The sequence below is a fragment of the Tursiops truncatus genome, chromosome 1 (assembly GCF_011762595.2).
Source record: "Tursiops truncatus isolate mTurTru1 chromosome 1, mTurTru1.mat.Y, whole genome shotgun sequence".
Classification (NCBI taxonomy): Eukaryota; Metazoa; Chordata; class Mammalia; order Artiodactyla; family Delphinidae; genus Tursiops; species Tursiops truncatus.
The window spans coordinates 71,168,187-71,186,158 of record NC_047034.1 but is presented as its reverse complement, the minus strand read 5'-3'; the positions used below and the strand labels follow the sequence as shown (position 1 = coordinate 71,186,158).

General features: G+C 51.7%; 1 protein-coding gene and 2 long non-coding RNA genes across 4 annotated transcripts in view; 2 read left to right on the top strand and 1 right to left on the bottom strand.

The window, feature by feature from the left end:
- The window catches only part of MEF2D (myocyte enhancer factor 2D), a 31,619-nt gene extending 27,278 nt beyond the window's left edge, over positions 1-4,341 (bottom strand). Inside the window, exon 1 of one of the 2 annotated variants that reach the window (XM_073806121.1) lies at positions 3,988-4,341. The gene's annotated coding sequence lies outside the window, so the exon portion shown is untranslated. The remainder of the gene's footprint in view (positions 1-3,987) is intronic. The other variant, XM_033857144.2, reaches the window with a different exon arrangement.
- Positions 4,342-4,431: 90 nt separating this feature from the next.
- On the top strand, positions 4,432-7,941 carry LOC117312422 (uncharacterized). Its single transcript, XR_004526703.2, has 2 exons — positions 4,432-4,566; positions 5,176-7,941. It is a non-coding gene; the product is annotated as an uncharacterized lncRNA (long non-coding RNA).
- A 1,811-nt stretch (positions 7,942-9,752) lies between these two features.
- Positions 9,753-15,333, top strand: LOC109549847 (uncharacterized). Its single transcript, XR_002176217.3, has 3 exons — positions 9,753-10,375; positions 10,818-10,930; positions 14,414-15,333. It is a non-coding gene; the product is annotated as an uncharacterized lncRNA (long non-coding RNA).
- The last annotated feature ends 2,639 nt before the right edge of the window (positions 15,334-17,972 follow it).

Sequence of the window (17,972 nt, the reverse complement as noted above, 5' to 3'; positions counted from 1 at the left end):
GCTGCAAGGGGCAGTGAGGGAAGTCAGCCAGGGCTCCCCAACTCACACGCTATGCTCTAGGTCTAAACTCAATCCCTCTTGCTCGAGTCAACACTCCTCTCTTCAGAGTTGTGCATGCCTCTGCCTTCTTGCCTCCAGTCCCCTCACCCTGTCCCCAGTCTCCAATCTTTCAATTATCTTTGCCTTTCGCTACCCCCACCCGCTACAGGGAGCAGCTGCTTCATGGGTGTCTACACGCTCGTGTGTGTGTGCTGCACACCTCCATGCGTGTGTGCCACTAAACGCTGTGGAGCTGCCAGGTGCATCTGGGCATGCCAGTCTGCACGAGACCCCCACCCCGCCCCCTTCAGGGGAAAGGAGCCCAAAGGCCAGCCATCCCACAGCTCTCAGGACAAACTCTCCTCAGGATACTTTCAGTCCCAGGCATGGGGGAAGAAGAGAAAATAAATATTACAGGAGCCAAACAGCACCATCCCCACTAGGCCAAAGTTCAAGGCCTTTCAGCAGAGCCACCAAGAGCCACTGGCGAAGAAAGTATTTTGAGATCCCATCCTTCCCAAGCCAAGTTAGAGCTCTCTCTCTCTCTCCCATCTATCTCCACTGATAAGTTCTTCCTGAAGTCTAAGCTCCATTCTGCCTGCTGCAGTTGTGGACAGACAGGGGAACATCAACCACAGAAAGGTTTTCAGCTCCCAGAACAGAACTACTAGCACCTAACACCTCCCCCTCACCCCATGAGTAAGTCACCAAACTGGGACAGAAGGACAGACGGTTGGCCGGACTCCGGCCCCATGACTGGCTCATAAAAGTCACCAGAGATTACAGTGATGCTGAGGCTATGCTGGCCCTGCCACCATCTCCTCCTTCCCTCTAAAAGGGAGATAATTGCCTCAAACCAGTTGGCCTCAGAGAGCCTGGAGAGTCCCAGCTATGATCGCAAGGGGTGGGGAGAACCCACCACCACAGTGCCACAAGACCCATAGGCTGACCCTTGAGGATGGATGCTAGGCCCATGTCTGATCCTCTTACCCACTTCCAGGACCCAGCCGAACACCAACTATGACTTGTTCCCAAGAGGTCGAGGCCTCTATTACACATCCCCCACTGACTCCCCTTCTCCAGTAAGGCCACCACCCTCTGGACTAGAGGGGCAGAGAAGCAGGGATCCTGGCTTTAAATACAACTAGGGAAATGCTGGACCCACCCATTTGTTCCATTTGACTCCTCTTGCCCCCACAGAGGTACAGAAGTGGGTGGCAAAGTGTCCAACACAGGGCCCTCCCATACCAGGCCAGGGTAAGCATTGAGATTCTGGACCAAAGCCAACTGGGGAGGGCAAGGGGCCCAGCTGGCCAGAAGAAGAAGGTTGACAGGATGAGCAGAGGGGCAGGCTTCTCTGGGGGCACAAGGCCCAGGGATACCCACAGCAGGGAGACCTTCCCAGGGCAGGGTCGGGGAGGAGGGTGGGAGAGGCTAGGTCACAATCAATGAGGGCCTAAACCCAAGGTGTCCTCTTTCCTGTCCCCCTCAGAGGCCAGGAGGCCTCTCCCAGCTTCCTTGCTACTGGTCCTCCAGCCCCAACCTGGGGAGTCTACCCTCTGCCTTCTCCCCTCATCACACCTCCCAGAAAAGACCCAGGAAAGATTAAAAAAAAAAAAAAAAATCTTCTGGCGAGATTATGTAACAGCAGCCAGAAAGACTATCATATCTCCGAGCCTATGAGAAGAACCAGGAGCCAAGAGGGGCAGAGCTGGGAAGCCCAGGCTCCTCCAGTCCAGGGACAGCAGGTACAGAGTGGTGTAGACAATGGGCAGTCCCCACCACCCTCTCATGTCCTCCACTACTCTATTCCAGGCACTGGGCACAGCAGACAGAATCCAGCCCAACCTCTCATGCCCATCCCCCAACACAAGGGTCCTGCTTCTCCACTTGGACCAGGGCCTCCAAGGGGAAGGACTGTGTCTTCTTTCCTATGGTCTCTCCCTGCTATGAAGCCATGCCTGAAAGAGTGGTGGTTGGACTAAAGCTCTGACACAGATTTGCTGTGTGACCTCAGATTAAAAAAAACAACCTCTCTGGCCTCTAAAGGTATGTAAGTGAAAGCTCCCCCTTCTCCCAGAGAAACCAGAGACCCTGCCCTTTACAAATGCACACGCATATACATACATATACACACAAATACACTAACACACACAGGCTGTGTTGGGGGAGGGGTGGCAGGGAAGTTACAACAAAGAGAATATGACCACTGAGACCCAAGGGTCCAAATGTCTGCTGGGCAAAGTGGAGAAAGAGCTACACATAAGCTCTTGTGAACCCCCAATCACTCCATATAAATGGGTCTTCAGCCACCCTCACACTGATCCCACCCCACCCCCATCTCCTGCCCAACACACTGGGAAACCACAGGAAGGAAATTCATTCCCAGGCAGGCCGTGGGAGCTGGGACAGCCAGGCTAAGTCCTGGGGCGGGTGTGACCCGGCGGCCACAGGCGGGTAGACGTCTGTGAACACTGACATGTGCCTTTTTCAATGCTCTCCTTGACTACTAAGACTTCTCTGTTGGGGGTTTGGAGGGGAGCGGGAGGTGGACAGCTCCCTAACTTCAAAATACCCAATGTTCTGCTGGCCAGGGCTCCCCTGCTATCTCGAGGCCAGAGCAGCCCAAGGTCACCGCCCCAGACGGTAAACTTCCCATAGTCCAGGCTGGCCCCTGAATTGCCTAGGACACCCACTGAGGGGATGGGGGAAGGGGCAGCAGAGGGCCACTCCCCCAAACCAAAGAAACCAGGCCTACAAGGAAATCTCAAAAGGGGGCTGAGCACTGAGAAGGGGGACACAGGATCCACCCACTGTACCCTCCCCCAACCCATCAACAATGGGCTGCTTAAGCGAAGGCAGAGAGAGTCCCCCACTCAAAGGACAAACCTGGGATAACCGAGTCAGTGGTTCCAAAGGTGCCCACACTCAGGAGCCCTCCTTTCATTGGGGAGAGACCTCAGGAGGCCACTGAGAGATGAGCTTCAATCACTAGGGGAAGGGAGGCCCTGTAAGACCAAAACTGATAGGAAAGGGGCTAGCACTGGGGTGAGAGACTAGATGCATCTTAGCCTCTTTGGCCCTCCCTCCCCAAAAGCCCCCCAACACTCACTAGACCCCCACTCCCAGCCCAGTTCAGCCAGCCATAGGTGGAGAGAGGGACTGGAGAACTCTTGCCCAGATGCTGAACAGCTGCAAACTTCTGGCCGGGGGTTCTCCGGCTGGGGCTGCTGACAAACCAGATCAGGGGTCTCGGGAGCGGGCTAGGAGGTCCCAAGGAAGGGTCCTGCGTGCCCACCTCCGTGGTGACTCCGCGTCCCAGCTCCACAGGCGCCGGGCAAACCCGGGCCCCGGACACACACACACTCACACACCTCAACCCACCACCCTGGTGTCATCTGAACAACATTCCCCCTCCCTCCCCCGCTTCCCAAACAGCTGCGGCTCCCCCCGCCCCCACCCTCCCGCCGCCCTCCCAGGCCCCCTTCTGCACCATTTCGGGCCAAGGAGGAGGGAACAGGCGGCGCGAGGAGGGAGAGGGAGGGAGGGCCGGCTGTTAAAATGTCAGTCGCTCCCGGCTGTCACCAGAGACCCCCTCTGAGGATGGCGCCCCTTCCCAGACCACTTGGGGATCGCCCTAAACCCCCGGACACCAACAGACCGGCGCGCCCCCAAGCCCCCGGTCCCCACCCCGACCCCAACACCCAAGGGAATTACAGCCCACTCCACTTGTCCCCACAGCCGACTCCCTCACCCAAACAGTCCCCCATATAATCTCCCACCAACGCCACACGAAAACAGCCCGCTCCGCGAGTTCCTCCCAGTCCAGAAGGCCACCCCATTCCACCCCTCAGGGGGACGGTCTAGACCACCCTCCACCCCAACCCCAGGACGGGGTGGGGGAGGGGGCCTCTTAAAGCGGCAGGCTCATTATTTTTCTATACTCACCGGCCCCACTGGGGGAAGGGGGGTGTCACGGCTGGGAGGGGGGTAGCCCTCGCCCCTGGTCCGGGGGATCTTCAGCACCTGGAAGCCGCAGCTCCGGGCGGGGGGAATAATAAATGAGGCCGGCGTCCGCGCGGGCCCTGGGCGGCGCCGGGGGGCCTAGGCCCCCGTCCTGGGCGCGGGGGCGGGCAGGCAGGCGGGGGACCCGGGCCGAGCGTCCGAGTCGCCTCGGCTGTTGTTGATATTTTCCTTCCTTCCTCCTTTCGGGCTCCAAAGGTAACTCCTCCAGCCCCCAAGAGTCAAGGCCGACGTAGGCACAGCTCAGCCTAGCTTGAGGGGTGGGGGGAACAGGGGTGATGGACAGGCGGGGAGCCAATGGGAGGAACCCGTGGGGGCGTGGGGGCGGGGCCGGAGTAAAGGCGGTCCCAGGGACGCGGCCCCGCCCCTCGCTTTCCTCGGGCCGGCCAGGCCGGGCCGGGTCGGCCCCCACCCCACCGCCCTTCCAAGCTAGGCTGCGGCGCCGGGAGCGGCAGATCCCTCCGCCAGCCGGGAGGGAGGGAGACAGCGACGGACCGACGCAAAGTAGGCACGCGAGACCCAGAGGCCCCTAAAGGGATCGGCCCGCGCCCGTGGTGCCCCCGCTTCGAGCTGGCCGGACGGCCGCCTAGCACTGCTGCCACCGTGCGCTCGAGGAGGTCCTTTCCCGGGAGCTTCCTCGGACTGCGTGCACACTCTCTCATACACACACACACTCTACCTCGACAGCTCCCCCCATCCCCCAAGCCCCAGGAGATTTGGGAGGTGGGAGTCTAAGTAGATAAATTAACGGTAGACGCTAAGTGTTGAAAAGATTCCATCTTCCTCGCTTAGGGTGTGCCGAAGCTCCACTTAAAGGGACACGTTCATTTCTGGGGGGTTACCTGGAGAGCTCGCTTGCTCCCTCTACCTGAGACAGGCCCCCTCCCCTCCCGGAGCCCGGCTCGGCAGACGCCCATCAATTTAAAGCGACAGCTCATAGTTCGTGGGTGACCTAATCCCCAGTGCCTGCGGCCCCAGAACACTTACAGCTGAGGGGGGCAATTTAAAGGGGTGTGACCCTAATTTCCCCCAGCACAGGAAACGCCCCAAAGCATCTTATTAAAGAAGCAGTAGTAGCTGTTTTAAAAAGTTTTTAATTCCTGTTTGCTCCAGGGTGTGGTGAATCTTCTCGTGCCCTGCAACAGGAGTGTGGGTGCCATGCCTACTGGACAACTGACCCATCAGACTTCCTCTCCCAGCATCCCTGTTACTCCAACGTCTGCTTCCTACCTTGAGCTTGAGGAAATGATGGAATCTGGCTTAGATCTCAAAGAACCTTGGAGAACAGAAGGGCACTCAGTTCTTCACACACCCTGATTTCTATCTGGCTGGGTCTGATTTACTGGACAAAGACTCAATTCTAGGTTAAGGGCTGAAGAGACGAATATATCCCGAAAGAGGCAGCATGTTATGGTGATAAGAGGCATCAACTTTGGAGTAGTCAAGCTACCTTGGTTCAAATCCTTATTCCACCATTTATTAACTGGGAACAGAGGCACGTTACTTAACTTCCCTGTACCTCATGATCCTCATGGGTAAAATAGAGATTTTGATAATAGTACCTAACTCATAAATTGGTGTGAAGATTAAATTAGTTCATACAAGTAGATTGCTTTGAACAGTACCTCATGCTGCATTATAATAATTCAAGGGCTGGACTGTCAAGACCCCCTTTAGGCCCATTATCTCATACAAGCATTAGCGGAGGCAAGTTCAGTGGAATTGCTTTGCAAATAGGTTGGAGGCTTATCTTGTATGCTTTAAGACAGGAAGCCAGCAAGCTCCTATTTCCTTGGCCTCAGTTTCCAACTCTTCCACTTGGCCCCTCCTTCAGGAAACCTGATTTAGAGTGTTCCACTTTGTCCCCAAACATAGCTTCTTAGTTCCCCATTAGATTTGAGAGATGGGGCCCCAGCACCAGAAGATGTCAGTCTTCCCTACCAGGCAGGGCTAGCTTGCCTGAAGGACCTCAGTGTAGGCAGGGGGAGCCCATCTGCCCTGTCCCCAAGGACTCCGAGAAGAACAGAGTCTTGTGCCAGGCCTGGGGCTGTGGCAATAGCAGGATGGGAAAGTGCCCCCCCCTCCCTCAAGTGGGGAACCTCCCCTCACTTGTGGCCTCTATTTTTAGTGCTTCCCCAGGCTCTAGCTGGAGAAACCGTTTAGTCATCAGGGTGTTTATTTTCCGGCTGTTTCCGACGTCGGGAAAGCAGAATGTTGAGACTGGAGAGATCCAGGGCTGCTGGAAAAGACTTCTTAGGAACAGGCCTGGGAACTCAGCCTTCAGACCACTGGGTCCCAGATCACAGGAAAAAAAAGTGGGCAGGGGGGCAGCCAAGCCCCCAGGACGCTGAGAAAGCTGGGTTCTCAGCCTGCCTCCAGTTTTGAGGCTCTCAAGCTAGAGACCCTCTGGCCCCAGCTCTATTGGAAGGATTCTCTTCAAAACCATTAGCAGCCCCAGAACAAATTATTTCCCAGGGCTGATTCCCAGAAACCCCCTCCCCAACATCCTACAGATCTGAGTGGTGAGCCTCCCGCCAACCACAGCTCCAGCCAATCTCAAGCCCGAGGTAGGTTTGCCAGGGCTGTGATTGGCCACCTGGTCCTCCCTGCCTTGGAATGTTGGGTCCTAAATAAAGGAATGAGGAAGGAAGGTAGGTGAGTCACCTAGGAGGGTGTTAAAGGGCCAGGAAGAGCAGGGGGGAGAAAGGAGGGCAGGGAAAAGCTCAGTGGGGGAGATGGAGTGTCCTGGACCCTGAGTTGCTGAAATGATAATCCACTAGAAAACAGAGTAGGAAAGAGCAGGAGAGGCTGACATTACAAGTAGAATAGAATTTACATATACATGTATTTATAGAGAGAACTTCATAGGAAAGGAAAAGTAACAAACATGAGGTCTTGATTTCCATGGAGAACTAAGAAAGGATCTAGGGAGTGTTGCTGGAAGTTAGATTATAATAAAGACTTCCTGAAAATGACTCACTACATCTTTTTCTTCTAGCCCCTGGACTACCCATCCCAGGATGTGCTAGGTGGAAAATGCCTAGGCAGGCTCAGATGGCTGGGTCTCATTTTTCCTTCTCTCCCTCTGACTACCAACTCAATCTTTCTTAGAGAAAAGTCAACTAACGTTGCTATAAAATCCCCTGTGAGTCGGACAGATGCCCACCAAAGTCCTAAAAAGTGTGTGTAAACTCCTCAGTACAGTATCATCTTCATCAATTTATATGGCAAAGGGACATCAATAGCTTCCTTTAGTCACACCTCCCCAAGCATCCCTATCCAACTTAATTTGGAAAGGTCTTCCTCATCCACAAGGGCTGCTTCTCTCCTGACTGTTGTTTCATAACTATGGGAAGCCATTACCGCTGTTTCAGCCTCTAACTGGCTGCTTGGTTAACGCTCTTGCCTTCTCCACAGTCATTTGGACAATCTCCATCCTCACCTCCATCCATGTCATACTTTCCATTGGGCTGATCATTCTTCCTCCCAGTTTTCCAGTAATCCCAGCAAAGGCTCCCAATCTTTCCCATCTTCCACCTCACTTGTGAGGGGAAGGGCCATCAGCATGGGTAATATACTGGTGATCCTTCGACTTGTGTGTCTTCCTGTACCTCTGATTCTGTATAGTGTTCTCCACTCTGTGTATCTACCTCATCAGTACACACTGCATTGTACTGACATTTTTGGTTTCTAATTTACTCTCCTTCACTAGATTTTGAACTCCTTGAGGGCAGCAGTTTAACTCAACTTTGAGTCTTCAGGGCTTTTCAGGGCCTGGCATGGAATGTGCTCAGCAAAAGTCTGTTTCATGAATCTGTATATGTGTTTGTAGCTGTGTATCTGAGTTAAGACTATAAAAACGTTATTGAACACTTCTAATTGTCTATTGATAACTGTGCTAGTCCAGGGATGGGGCTCTGATCTGGGACCGAACAAGTCCCGCTTTGGGCGGGGGCAGGGTGCGGGGCGGAGTTGGGCAGAGAGGTGTCCAAGACTGTGTTGGCAGAACTGTGCCCCAAGCTCAGTGCCAGGGTGCCTGGGGCCAGGCCCAGGGCAAAGGGCAGACGCCCCACCCTGGAACTGAAAGAGGTAGGGAAGGGGTGCCTAACCTGTGTCCTGGGTGAGTGCCCCCCCCCCCCCACGAGTTCCCTGCCCCCGGCTGGGCAGGATGTGGTGGCAGCTGCAGGAGGGTGGGCAGGATGTGGGGGTGGGGGCAGCTGAAACGAAGCCTGACAGTCGTCTCCCCAGCTCCTCCCTTCTTCCCTCTCCCCACCCCCCACCGCCCCCTCCAAGTCACGTGGTTCCAGCCCGGGCACCGACGGACTATTTCCCCCTTCCCGCGGAAGGACATAATTGACATTGCAAACTTGAGTCACCACCGACTTTAGCTATACCACGCCTTTTTCTTGCCCCATAGTGCAAGACGGAAAGTTTTCCAAATACACATTTCTTTAAAGCCTTGATCGCTAACCCTGGAGTGGACCCTTTAAATGCAAATGAACCGCCCTCTCGCTTTTGCCCCCCCACCCCCACCCCATCTTCGCTCCCCGTGCCCAGACTCCGCCAGCTGCCATTGACGTCACGCGTGCGTCAGCGTCGCCAGCCCAACCAGACGGCACGTGGGGGGAAGAAGGTGGCCTTAAAGGGCCAGACGCTCTCGGACTGCCGGGTTAGTGCTGTGAGATTTGGCCTTGAAAAAGAGGAATGAAATGGGAGGTGGGGAACTCTGTTGGAACAGAAAGAAATGCAGGATAGACGTTAGGAAGGACTTCCCAGAGTAGGACGGACAGGCCTTTTCTCTAGATTCCCCAGAAGTTTGGGTATTTGCTTCTGGGAGAGAAACCCAGGAGGAGCAGAACAACTCTGAGGGTAAAGGAAACTTGGCATTTACGACTCGCGCAATTATAATTTCGGCCTTTCCTCTATCCCTGCCCAGCATGTCCACAGCGCAAGGACTTCGGTCACTTCGGGATCCTCAGCACCAACAACAAGGGCGTAGTAGATACTCAATTTAAGTATTTGTAGAATGAATTGAGTACGATGCAAAGCCACCTCTTTTAGGAGGCTTTCCCTGATTGCCCCACCCAGCCACGCGTAGCACATACCCGAAGCTAAAGGCAATCTCACTCTCTTTTGAACACCCACCGCGTTAATGAATTTACATCTTCCTTCCAGGCATTAGCGACCACAAGGGCAGTGGTTAAGAGCCCGAACTTGGAATCACATAAACGTAGGTTCCAGTTCCATTTATATAGTTTACAAGCTGAGTGACTTTGGACAAATCTCTTCATCTTGGTTCTAATAACTGTCAAATGGGGCTAATGCCACTTAGACCACAGATTTGTTATGAGGATTAAATGGGACAATTTTTGTGAAGTTCCTATATGGTATCGAATGCATAGTAAGCACTCAATAATGGTGGAGAGCAGGTTTTAAGATGGCCATCTCCCCCACTAAACTTCAGGCCTCTTGAGAACTTCAAGCCTCTTCAAGCTTGCCATACTAATTTATTCCCAGCACCAACACAATGCAAGGCTTATAGTTGGTGCTTTTAAAATGTTTGTTGAATGAATAAACATGAATGAATGAGTATTTCAGTATTTCCTGAAATCTGACCTCCAAACCCACCCCTGAAGTTGTTACCAAAGAGAGAAAACATTACAAGTGCCCCCTCTGGCCCCAGGTTTTAAGCTCTGTGGTAGAGCCTCAAGGTAGAGTTGGGGTGAGGCCCTAATCTCTGTGGTTGAACCAAAAGTATTATGCAAACAAGCCTCAAATTATTGGTCTGCAATGGAGACCTGAAGGGGCCCTCCTCACCTCTCCCCATCCCCAGCTGCTAGAACCCTGTCCCAGCAAACCCAGGCTGGGCATCTGCCAGGAACACAGGACACTAGGGAGCTAGAAGAGAGCTTCTTGCCCCTTCAGAGTTTCTCAGCCCCAACACTAATCCATCTTTGGCCTTTTCTTCCCTGGAGCCTAGTCTGTCCCCCCATCAATTCATCTCCCCAGCTCTGCCTCCCATCCCCCATTCCAACCCTCATTCCCTCCACAGCTTTCCAACAGTTATAGTGGAGGGCGAGGGGGACACAAGACCTCCTATCACCTGATTCCAGCTCCTTGGCCAGAGGAGCAGTAGCCACCTCGTCCTGGTTCAGCCTGTCTTGAAGCTGCTTATCGATCTGATTTTCAATATCTGTCACCATCTCTGAAGTAGAAGGGCTGACAGACAACAGAAGGGACTTCCTGCCAGGGGAGGAGCTATGAGCAGAAGGCAGTGAGAGCCCTCTCCTTCCTTGAAGACCAGGAAGATGTGGTGAGACCCTCCTCTGGCTGAGAGCAAACCTGTCAACCCAAGGAACCCTGGGGGGTGCGGGTGGGTTTCCCCCACAGGAATCTCCCATCGGCCTTCATGCTGGCTCCACCCCCTGCGGGGGTAGGGTGCCGCCCAGGAGCACTCTGTGTTCCAGAAAACCCCAAAATAACCCGCCTTAGCTGTCCGGCTACTATTTCTGTCCATCTTGTTTAATTATTCAAACCCAAGTTGGGGAGTGAACTATAAAAAGCTCTCCTACTTGGGGACCCAGGAGAGCTGGGAGACTCGCCAGGTTGCAAAAGCAGCAGACCACAGGGTTTGGGTGAGGTCACTCAGTCCAGCCTCCTGCCTGAAAGTTCCATCTGCTGTTTGCTGGCTTCCTCTGCTAGAAGAGGAGAATCCAGGTCTCCCTCCCTAAATCTCCCTCATGCTCTCATTTCAGCATCCCTCCAACCCTGCCGTGCCTGGGCTCCACCCGGTCTCCCTTTACTCAAAGTATTTCCTCTCAGCCATCTCTTTGCTGACTGCTCCCTAGTCCTGGTTCTTAACCCACAGGTAATATTGTCAAACCCAAGCCTAAGGGATTGAGGGAGGTGGGGTGGCAGGGAGTGTAGGTAAAGAGGTCAGGTCAGGTGGAAACAGACAGGGGGGTGGACACCATGCCCTGGGAGGGCACTCTATCAGCTGGGGGCTGGGCAGCACTGTTCTGGGTGGGGCAGGTTCCTGCCCACTGCAGGCGCTGAGTCTCTTCAGGAGCTTCTCTTGGGGACTCTGACATTGTAGCTGATCGGATGGAGGGAAGGCAGCAGGGAGGACTTTCTTTCTTTTCTGGACCCGGTCTTCTTCTAGTTGGCCAGAAGTCCAGTGTCAGTTTCCATTGAAACTGAAGCCCAGAGCAGGCTGAGTGCAGAAAGCAGGATTCCCCTGGGGGCCATTTCGGTGAAGCCCCTCCCGCCACAGACCTTTCCTGGAAAGGTGGTAACAAGGGATGTGGTCATGGTTGCTGGGGCAACATGGGGTCATCCCAGTGACCAGTCTTTGGAGGTTGGGAGTGAGGGGATTGGTGTTAGTGAAGGGGAGACAGGCAGTTACTCAGTCTGAGCAGGAGGGGCTGAAAGAGAGCCTAAGACAGCCACTGAGACCCCAGAGACAAACACATGTGGATGTGGAGTTATAGGATGACAAAGGACAAGGGGCCTTGCGCCTCAAGAGGGGAACAGACCACATGGGGAAGATCCAGAGACCCAGGGCAGAGAAAGCACAGCAGCGGGGTGAGATGTCCAGTGTGGGAGGGGGAACCAGCAGCCTGGCAGAAGCTAGGGACAGGGGAGGGTGGCAGGACTTTCCAAGAGTCAGTGTGGGACCTGTGTGTTAAGAAAGAACCTTGGGTTTCACACCTGGGCCTATCTGGGGGCTTGTTCCCACACATTCCCTTTCAGCAGCAGCAGCAACTCCTGGCAGGTCCAGCCTGGCTCTCCCTGCTGTGGCTGCTACTAGAGCTACAAGGGGAGGTTGCTGAGGTAGGGGGAAGAGGCACGCCGTTGCTAAGCAACCAGAGGCTGTACCTGTGTGGCGGCATAGGAGGGGGCCCTGGCACCGTTTGTAGGGGGCAGGGGAGGCAAGGAGACAGTAAAGGAACAAAGTGGACAAAGCTCAAGGCTCCCTCTCGCATCCTCCTCATGATGGTTACAGAGGAGAGGTGTACTTGTCACTCCACGTGTTAATGAGTGTGTGTATGGTCCTTCTCCAGGATGCTATGATTGTTTGTGTGGGCTTGCCTGTGAGGTACTCATCAGACTATCTCTTTTTAAAAATTAAGTAATTAATTAATTTATTTTTGGCTGTGTTGGGTCTTCGTTGCTGCGCACGGGCTTTCTCTAGCTGCGACGAGCGGAAGCTACTCTTCGTTGCGTTGCGCGGGCTTCTCATTACAGTGGCTTCTCCTGTTGCAGAGCACAGGCTCTAGGTGCGCGGGCTTCAGTAGTTGTGGCTCCCAGGCTCTAGAGCGCAGGCTCAGTAGTTGTGGCGCGCGGGCTTAGTTGCTCCACGGCATGTAGGATCTTCCCGGACCAGGGCTCGAACCCGTGTCCCCTGCATTGGTAGGTGGATTCTTAACCACTGCGCCACCAGGGAAGCTCCAGACTATCTGTTGAGGGCTGTTGGGAGTGGGGACGGGAGGTAGGGGACAAAAGACCAGGTCAAGCATTTTTTCATCGGGTGATAGAAGGGGTCAAGGATTTGCCCCATCCACTAAAAGGTAGGAGCTTCTGCAGAACTGCAAAGGCCGGAGGGTAGAAGCTTGGCAGGAGCTGGAATGGGAGGAGAGGCTGGCTGGAACCTGCACTGGCCTCCCAGTCAGACAGAGGCTCTGCAGAGGAGAGGCAGCCTGGCAGCAGGATCCCTCTCTCATCCTGGAAGTCTCAGTGTTCTCAAAGCTGAAGTTCCCCACAGTATTTCACTATTTTTATTCTATTACTTTAAATTTATTTTCAAGTTGGCTGGAGTTTGACAGTGGTAACCATCAAAAGGAACGACTCTATTGTTTCTCCTTTGAGCCCTGTCACCCACCCAACCAAACCTCTAACAGGTCTATCAGGAAGCAGCTCAGGCCTTCATGCAGTGTCGACACAGGGCCATCACCATTCTTCTATCGCTTCCCCCATTGGCTCAGCCCCTATCCCCAAAGAGCATCTTCGTTCAACAAGTTTTACTGAGCACCTGTGATAGGGAGCTGGGGAAGTGACGAGGGGTGGGCACCGTGATGGTCCATACCCAGCTCCCCGTGTGGAGTGCCAGCCTGCCAGCTGGTGTCTCGCCAAATTCTGGTTCTCCCATCGCTCTCCACTCACACATGTTGCACATACTGGTTAATAACTGCTTGCGGTCTGTCCTGGCACGGTCCCCAAATTCCACAGGGAACGGGGTGTGCTTCAGCCCCCTCCTGCTCTCAGTAAGAGCTAGGAAATTGCTCCATCTCACACACTCCTGACTTGCCCCTGGAGGGCTGTGTTGCTGCGAAGACGCAGGGGCCAATGAGAGGCCACCTTAGTCCTGATCCATGAGAAAGTTTAAAAATTGAGGATAAAAAAGGTACAAGCTTGTTTTGTTTTCGTTCCTGCTGGATGCCAAGCACTCTGAAAGGCATTAGAGGCACTATTCTCATCCTCCAATAGCCCATCTGACATAGAGTTATCATCCTCATGTTACACATGATGAAACTGAAGCTCAGAGAGGTTAAGGAACGTGTTTGTATTCATACAACAGGTGGCTGTGGGATTCCAACCCAGGCCTGTGTGTGCCCAGTCAGGTCAGGGACAAAATGGTCTCACTGTTGCCAAATAAGAGAACCCTGACTACGTGGTTACAGGAACGCTGGAGGGGCCCAGGACTCCACACGGAGGGGAGACCCCAGGGCGTAGTTGGGACTGTATCCTCATGAATTCAGGACTGAAAGTGCCAATGAGGGAGAAAAGGGCACTCAGAGACCCAGCATGGTCACACAGGGACCTCAGCATTGCTCAGGTTTAGAGAAAGCCTGGGCAAAATGCTGAGTCAGGCAGGTCTGAGATCCAATCCCAGCTCAGTCATTTCTAGCGGTGTGACCTTAGGTGAGTCACTGACCCTTTCTGAGCCTCAATTTCCTCAGTGATAACGTGAGGGTGATACTCATAAAGTACTGCAGAGATTACAGTAGTTAATGTAAATGACGTATGTATGGTGCCTTGCTACAAAGGCCTTCTCCTTCCATCCCCTACAGAAGGAGAGGGTCACATGTAGCCAAGGCCAGATTCCAGAGTGGTGCAAATCTGTTGGTATAGTACCAGGATGCTCAAAGCCCGGTGGAGGTTTGTGGACCATCTTAGAGGTTTCTCTCTTTCTCTCATGGCAGGGGGTGGGGGAAGGTCATGTCTGGAGCAAAAGTGTTGAGAAAGGGCCAAAAAAGGGTCGTCTGCTGGAGCAGGCTGAGTAATGGTGACAGATGACAGAGGGAACACAATTCCCAACTCCAGTTTTCTACCCGTTTCTCTCCTAAAACAGATATTTAAAGTGGAAATGAGAGAACTGAAGTTCTGGAAAGGTGAGAATCAAGTCTACAGCCCATTCGTTCAGCAACTTCCTGTTTCCACCCCGTGAAGTTCAGCAGCGCAGCAGCGCAGAGGGAATTTGCACAGATGGTTGTGGTGGCATGGCCCCCGATCTGTGAGGAATTCTGGAGTTCTGGAGAATAGACGGGGAGCCAAAGACTGGAGGTGAAAATAGGAGCTTCCAATCTTTAGGGAAGGACTTCCTTGGTGGTCCAGTGGTTAAGACTCCGCGCTCCCACTGCAGGGGGCGCAGGTTCGATCCCTGGTTGGGAAACTAAGACCCCACATGCCTCACAGCCAAAATAAATAAATAATAATAATAAGGAGGAGGGAAAGATAACCCCCACCACCATTTTGGTAGGTGAGAGAGGAAAGCAGGGGTCATCAGGAGCTAGCTGGGCTTTGCTAATCCCTGACCACTCAAGTGGGCACAGGCATCACCTGGGAGACGGTAAAAACTGCTGAGAATCTCGACCCACTCCAGACCTACTCATCACAACTTGCATTTTTTTTTTTTACCTTTTTTTTTTGGCCCCGCTGTGCGGCATGCGGGGTCTTAGTTCTCCAACCAGGGATCGAACCCATGCCCCCTCCATTGGGAGCGTGGGGTCTTAACCACCGGACCACCAGGGAAGTCCCACAACTTGCATTTAACAAGATTCAGAGGTGATTCGAATGTACATTCAAGACTGAGACGCGCTTATCACAAGAAAAAAAAATTGGAACTATGTGTGGTGATGGATTGTGCTGGTCATTTCACAATATATACAAATATAGAATCATCATTATGTTGTACAACTGAACCTAACATAATGTTATATGCCAATTATACCTTAAAAAAAGAGAAAGAGAATAAAAAACAGACAAGAAGCACTGCTGTGACCTACTGTTGGACCCTCTATGAGGTGAGTGAATTTTTTTTTTTTTGGCCATGCAAGGGCAGCTTGTGGGATCTTAATTCCCCCACCAGGGATCGAACCAGTGCCCCCTGCAGTGGAAGGGTGGAGTCTTAACCCCTGGACTGCCAGGGAAGTCCCAAGGTGAGTGATTTTTAAATGTGTCGTCAAAAGCTAGGAGTTCTTTCAAGGACGGGTCCCTCCCTCCGTGGAGTGTAGTGAGGAGAGGCTCTGTCTGGGCCCCAGTGGCTTGTTTCACTTGTTTTAAACAGTGGGCTTCCAAGAATACTTTTCCTTTGAAGAGGCAGGCCCCAGCTAAAAGATGTTTGAAAATCTTCTATGCCTTGTTATGGAATATCTATGCTATGGAATGCTGCACAGCCTTACAAAACATGGAGTGGATCTGAGCCCACTGACACACATCAGTCTCGGAAATTGCTCAGTGAAAAAAGCAAGTCTCAGAGCAATCTATATAATAGTAGGTCATTTATGCAAGTAAGCATAATATACATAGGTATATGTATATTAATCAATTAGCTAATGGTTAGTGGCTTTTTCATTCAGGGTCTCACACTGTCACACTCTGATAGGGGTTAAGGTGAAAGCTTCCTCACATGTCTGGCACATGGGGTGGGAACACTCAAGCAGGGGTCCAGAAAAGCTATGATCTATTCCCTCTGTAGTCTATCTTTGTGGTCTCTCCAGCATGGGGGCTTCAGGGTAGCCAGACTTCTTACAATGTGGCTTATGGCTCTAGAAGTATGTGTCCTAACACAGACAGCCAAGGGGAATCAATATTGCTTCTTATGACAAGACTTGGGTGTCACCTAGCACCACTTTTGTCACACCTTAGTGAGACAGGCCCAGGCTGTGGGGTAGAGGACAGAGCCCCCACCTGAGGGAGTGTGGTAACGTTTTGGAAGAGCATGTGGGATGGGAAATGGTGTCATGGCCATTTTTGGAAAATACATTCTGCCACAAAAAGTTCATATACATAAATGCAAATAATATATATAAAGAAGGGCTGGAGGGATCCATACCAAACTATCAATAAACCTTCCCTCTGGGGAAAATAGGTAGCAGATGTTTTAGCTTACCTTCGTATCTATTCCTTGAGTCTTTGACATTGAGATACAATATACATTATTTTATTTGTTTAATGAAAAGGAAACTGAAGAGAAGGAAAAAGTAAAACTTTGCTGTAAGCCTTTTATAATAAAATTATTTAATAGATTGGTATTTCTGGGGAATGTTGTATAATGCATCTGAAATTCATGAAACCATTTAATTAGGTTGATTATAATATATTTAAACAAGATGCAGAAATGTGGACAGCATTAATATTTTATTTTATTTATTTATTTTTATTGGGGTATAGTTTTACAATGTGTTAGTTTGGACAGCATTATTATTATTTTTCTGTCTTTATTAAGATATAATTGACATATAACATTGTATAAATTTAAGGTGTACAATGTGATGATTTAATACATGTATGTATTGCAAAATGATTACCACAACAGGGTTAGTTAACACCTCCATAAACCTCACATAATTATCGTGTGTGTGTGTGTGTGTGTGTGTGTGTGTGGTGAGAACATTTAAGATCTACTCTCCTAGCAACTTTCACGTATAGAATACAGTATTGTTAACTGTAGTCACCATGCTGTACATTAGATCCCAGAATTTATTCCTCTTATAACTAGAGGTCTGTACCCTTTGACCAACATCTCCCATCTCCCCACCCCCCATGGATAGGATCATTCATTCATTTAACAACTATTTATTGAATACCTACGTGTGTTAACTGAACAGCTATTCCCAGAACATTTTTGTTCTGAGTCCATTTTGAGGGACATCTCTGGTAGTTCCATCCATTGTCTCACCCTTTTTCACATATTTATCTGGAAAGAGAAAAGCCAGGCTTGGTAAGGAGTGGCATGTTGGTGTAAAAAGACTTCAATATATTAGGTAAGAATAGTGAAAATATTCAGCCTCACTCTTCCAGTTATCTATTGCTATGTAACAAACCACCCTACAACTTAGTGGCTTAGGGGACTTCCCTGGTGGTGCAGTGGTTAAGAATCCGCCTGCCAATGCAGGGGACATGGGTTTGAGCCCTGGTCCGGGAAGCTCCCACATGCCACAGAGCAACTAAGCCCGTGCGCCACAACTACTGAGCCTGTGCTCTAGAGCCCATGAGCCACAACTAGTGAGCCTGCATGCCACAACTGCTGAAGCCCATGTGCCTAGAGCCCGTGCTCCGCAACAAGGGAAGCCACTGCAATGAGAAGCCAGCGCACCGCAACGAAGAGTAGCCCCTGCTCGCTGCAACTAGAGAAAGCCCAGACAAAAAAGACCCAACGCAGCCAAAAATAAATAAAATAAATAAATTTATAAAAAAACAACAAAAAACGTAGTGGCTTAAAACATCATCATCATCACCATCATCATCATCATCACAATCATCACCTTCATCACCATCATCGTTATCATTATGGTTCTGGGCTTGCCTGAGCTCAGCCAAGCAGTTCTGTCTTAGGGTCACTCATGGAGTTGCAGACAGACAATGGCTGGAGTCTTCCCAAAGGCTTCCTCACATGTTTAGTTGTCAGC